Raw genomic sequence first — 6,000 nt, 5'->3', positions numbered from 1 at the left:
TGATTTTTGCTGTGGTTTTTCATGGTCCTTAATTTATTTTCCCATAATAACTTATAATCTGGATTTTTATTCAGAGTCCCTCTCTCCATTTTGTTCCATTAATTTGGAGAGATGTGGTTTTATAGTTTCGGATAAATAATGATTTGTTAGTGCTGGACTTTGTCCCAGACTCTTTAAATATATAGTTTGTGTTTCATTATTATCAATTTTTCTCGTTAGTATTTCAGCGTTGGTACATGTTTTTGCCTCTTGTCCGTTTCTCCAATAAATTATAGGCCTCCATTTTCAATGGTAAATTTAAATATTTAAACAAAGGAAATTATAAGAAGGCATAGAATGGCTTTTTTGGGGATACGGGTATGTGATGTTGAAGGTAGGGGTGTTGTGTTGATTCCGATTTGGGACCAAAAACAGTTCAAACCAGTCGAAGTTAATGAGTTTGGTTTGGTACCAAATTGACTTGATTCAAGTACGTGTTGGTTCGGTTTGGATTATGATATTGATTTATTTATTTTTTAATAAAAAGAACTGCTAATAATATCACCACCATAATGTTTGAGAGGGACAAAGATCAAAATACCATGCTTTTGTAATAATAAAATTGAAAATGGTTGTATTTGCAAATTCAAAGTTTACAAATTTTTACAATTACACTATCTACTATAAGTAGTATAATTTATTTAAGCATGTAATAATATGTATCATTCATAGTACCTATGTAGTTATTAAATTTTGAGTTTGCAAACTTTGAATTTGTAAATATAATCAATCCCAATAAAATTATCCAAATGTTATGATTTAGAAAATTTTTGTCAAGTGTCACAATTTATGATTCGCTGTTAGTCTTAGCGGGTCTAGTTTTGGCATGTGTCGTCATGCTGCGGGTTTAGAAGCCGTTGTTAATTGTTAGACAGAGCACATCCCCTACAGTGATACATCGCATAATTTGATTTGTCCGTCCTCCAATTCCTTGCAAAATCTTCCTCGCCTCCACATCTCTTGAATTTTCTTATCTCTCTCTAAAGCAAGCGATATTTCTATGGTTATGGGGCAAAAAAAAATTTGGTGGGGGCAGAGATAAGAGAAAAAGTTGAGGATAGAAGAGAGAGAAAAGAGAAAAAAAAATTGCTTAGATATCAATTTTTTAATGGAAGGATTATAGTGGTCTTGAAGCATATTAAAAATTTTCCTCGTATCTTATCAAGTAGGGGTGATAAACGAGGCATTTGGCTCGACTAGTGAAGGCATAAATTTATATGCCTAAAATTGGTTGTTGGAATCGGGCTTGAACTTGTATAACTCAGACTTCAATTCGAAAGCTCGACCTTAGAGCTTCTTAGACTGATCTAGTATATTAATTTTTATTTTTATTTTAAATTTTTTATACTAATTATAATAGTCCTCTCTCTCTTCAATCCATTTCACCTCATTTTATTGGTTAAACAGACTTTTTGAATGATTTTGTTCTATATTATGTTATTTGGATATACATTAAATTTATGAATATTTATGAAATTACTAATGCTGCTGATTGTACATTTTGTTTGGATAAATTTTTATTATCTTATTTTTTTTCAAACAGGCTAAATCAGCCATTCATTTTTTGTAAATAAGTCAGGTCATAGGCTGATAATTATATTCATAACATGTAACATGTTTGATCAGGCTGACACATTTAAACACAGACTTAACTTTTTAAGACCAAAGCTCGGCTCGGCTCGGTCCGTTAACACCCCTATTATCAAGTAAGCTTATATTTGTTTGCTATTTAATTTTTATAGTGTAACATATTAATAGTAGGTATTATAGTGTGCTGTAGAATAATATAATGTAGTATAGTGTAGAGTAAGATATTAATCATAGGAGGTGTATTGTAGTGTAATATAATATAGTGTAGTGTAGCATATTAATTTATGGGTTTGTGTTTGTCATTTTAAATGACATAAGTTATGTCATTTTAGGAGAGAGAGATAGACACACAAAATAAAAATCATGGAAGAGAGAAAGTAGGTGGTTTTTTTAAGGGGAATGATCTGTTTACAAATTTTTTTGATAAATTTTTACAAATTACACTATCTTCTCCCGAGAGAAGATAATGTAGTTTGTAAATAAAAAAGTTTGTAAATATAACATGCCCCTTTTTTTAATTTAGATTTTAAATAAAAAAATTATTTTGTGTCTATTTCTCTTTTAAAATGACATAATTTTATGTCATTTAAGATGACAAACACTTTTTCCTTAATTTAATTGAAGTTTAATATAATATAGTGCAGTATAAGGGATAGCTTCTATGTCTTTTAGGTTTACTTTTTATTATTAATTGAAATTCACATATCTCAAAATAATTATGATTTTGGCAATGACTCTGAACAGTGTTATAAGTAGGACCATTAATTGTGCAAAATTTAGCTCCTCTAAAATAAGGAGTGCAGTTTAATAAAGAAAGTGCGGAGTTATGATTATTGATTGGAAAATCAATGGAAAATATTTTAATAAATCTATAGTTTATTATACATGTGCATTAATTTTATAACAATCACAATGGTTGATTTTTCAATCAACCCTATTTTTCTTTTTAAAGTGCATTTCAATCATGTTGTGCACTCCGATCAGACTTGGCATTGCGGTAAATTCGCAATCACTGCTGTGTTTATATGATAATTCTGCGAGAGGCTATTTCGATTACACGACACAATGACTTGATATTTGATAATAATATATGCGGATACATACTCTAGTCAGTGCCTTGTAAAGGATAAATTAGAAGCACAGAATTTACAAAAATAAAAATAAAAATTAGAAGCACAGATATCTGAGTATGTTGGGCTCCTTTTGTTTGGATATGTTATAAGGTTTTATAAGAGTTATGTTGTAGGAAAATTTATTATGTTGTGTTATTGAGATTCATTTTTCCTACCTTTAGTTTTTTTTTTTTGCTTCAAAAAATATGGACTCCACAAAATATTGTGTGTGTAGTAAACTTTACCATGTCATGTTAAAGGACAAACGAAAACCCCTATGTTATATATTCTTTTATGGGTTAATTTTGAAAGTCAATATAATTTTTATTTTTTTAATTGAAGTGACTCATTTTACGTCTGTTGTAAGCAATGTTATTAAATCTAACTTGATTGTTGATAAAATCGAGATATTAAGTCACTGGTTCAATCGTATGACCTGGTAAAAATATAGAAATCTAGAATTTTATATTAAAAAAACTATGAATATATTCAAATACCTAATAAGAATGATACCAATTCTAAATATTCTAATATGAAAATTAATAAATTACACATCATTATCAATCAAATCAAAATTTCCTGTATACTGCATAATCAAGATAATATTAGTGTTGTAGGTATATAACTTATGTAACTCAATAAATAACATAACACTCAAATGTTTCAAAAAAAACAAACAAATCATTTATATGTTAGAGTGAAAAAAAAGGTATCAATTGATGAGAACAAATTATTTTTTTTATGAACTGGCCGACTCACTAGTTGAACCGACTCAGTCACCAATTTTCACCAAAATCGACCAAGTTTCACCAGTTATAATGCTTGACTCTGCTATTTCACCTCAACCTATTATATAATTGATTTACTGGTTACTAGGTTGATCCGGTCAGACCGGTCTGAATTTTTTAACATTGATTGTAAGTACATTTCATATCAATTGCGGGAGATACTTTTTTCTAAGTGATACACATATGATTTCTGCCTTAAAAACGGGTTATATGGCCCTTAAAGAATTAAAAGAGTTCAACTCTACCGTGAACTTGAAGTATATGGCCCTTAAATTTTTTTATTTTTTTAAAACAATTCAAGAACTGAACTATTTTTCTAAAATAATTGATGAACTGAATTATTTTTTAAAACTGAATTGGTTTAAAAAAGTCATGAACTGAATTTTTTTATTTTATGTTATTCTGCTTCTTCTTTTTTAACATACTCAATGCTTCAGTTATCATATTTAATCATTGTGCAAAACTTTTATACAAGTTGTAGCATTGATAAGCCAAGAATATTTTGACATATTAATGTAATTGATTCAATTTATTAGACTACAATTCTTTAGTCTATCGTTCATACATGGTTGTTGTACAGAAAACAAAAGCAAAAAATACAAATGATCATCTCTTAGAAGATATTCCTATGCGAGTTTCACGTATTATCTGAAGATCTATTGCTTAAGACAACACTTAAATAGATTGGGAATGTGACAACTTAAATATTTTTCATTGAACAGGTAAATAACATGAACCAATATCTACTTGTACTAATAGGTCACAAGTGAGTTGGTGGGATATTCAATACCTGTTCGAATAAGTTTAAAACCAGTTCTAAGCTGGTTTGAAAAAATAAACCAATTTAGTTCTCAGAATTGAATTACTTTTTTCAATTCCGTTCAGTTTGATAAAAAAATTTGAATCGATTTGAACCATCCCCTGTATGTATGTAGTAATTTTATTGTATTTTATTAAGTATACTTATAAAGACATCAACTTTGGAATTTAGAGGATAGACTTGGCAAAACAGGCTGACCATCACCATTTTTTACCTGCTAAAAATGAGGGGGACGAGTTGACCCGCCATTACCATCTCACCCTGCTTTGAGGTAGGTGGGTATTCCAACCTACTTCACTTTGAGTGGGGTTAGCGGCTCAATCAATGTAAAAATTAAAATAATGGGGAAAAAAATTCAATACAAATCTTTGTTTCTAATCTCTAACGTCCAAATATTTATCAAGTTTTAAACAAGCGTGAAGCAATAAGTCAGTGGCAAAAGAATGATTTAAGCTAATAATTTTATTTAGTATAGCTACCTAAACCATGAATTAAGATTAATTAATAATTTTAGTGTTATTATATAACAAAAGAAATAAATCAAGTATGTGAATACAAATGAACATATCATTGTATCGTGTAACTAGAATTTCATAAGCGTCCAAGATGATTTGTATAAATATCAACATTAAAATCCAAAGTTGGGTTAAGTTTATTTTCTTTTTTGTGTTAATATCTTTCATTTTTTAAAATAAAATATGAATAAAAAATAACCTCCGAATAAAACAATAGTATTATGACCCAAAAAGAATTTTTTTTGTCTAATATAATAGTCATTAACATAAACCAACCAAGTCATCATATAATATTTAACATTAAAAAATTAAAAGTAAAATGAGAAGCCGCGGATTGACTTGTTCCGCCCCGCTTCTAAACCGCCTGTATGCGAAATGGGTTGTGTTGAGTTAACAGATTGAAATATATAATGTCTTGTGTGGGGTGTGTGTGTTAAGAGTGTGTGTAGTGTAGGGTGTTGTGTTTAATTCCTTGTAACCTCTAAAAAAAATATATATAATGTCTTATCACCCCATATTGACGGGTTGACCTATCATGCTAAACCCGCTTTGCTATTGTATTTTTTGTGCTAGCTAGAACTCTTGGACAATATTTGAATTGTATGTTGTCTAATTTATTAGTTTCATGGTATAAAGATATTTAAATGTTTACTTCTGTTCGTTATCCATGTGGGACTGTTTAGTGACGTGGTAAATCCCAAGTTATTGTTAAAGGTGTTGAATTCGATGTTGTCTATACAAAATTTATTTATTGAATTTGTATTGTTACAAAATGTTTTTAAATCACATATGTGCATGCAATATTTCATTCTGGCCATATTCTGCAAGTTCAATGTAAAGCTTGCACATATGAGTTTGATAAGGAATTTGCTATAATTAATTTCACATTTCAGAATTTTAAAAGATATAATGTTCAATTTTGTGTTTTAATGAATTAACACATTGGTAAACTATTTCATTTTTGGTGGCTTGTAAAGTTGGATTGTTAAGAAATTATCTTAAATGTTTGTTTCTCATTCTTTAAAAAGGTAAGTTGCTAAATTTATTTATATTTTTATATTTAAACTAATTTAATCCGATTTAAAAACTGATAAATTTATATTAAGATCTGAAAAACTTTTAGTTTATCATGTTTT

The sequence above is a fragment of the Gastrolobium bilobum genome, unplaced genomic scaffold (assembly GCF_033153095.1).
Source record: "Gastrolobium bilobum isolate Gb01-03AN ecotype WA unplaced genomic scaffold, APGP_CSIRO_Gbil_v1 utg25720, whole genome shotgun sequence".
NCBI classification, from domain to species: Eukaryota; Viridiplantae; Streptophyta; class Magnoliopsida; order Fabales; family Fabaceae; genus Gastrolobium; species Gastrolobium bilobum.
The sequence above is the reverse complement of the archived record's forward strand: the minus strand, read 5'-3'. Positions refer to the sequence as shown.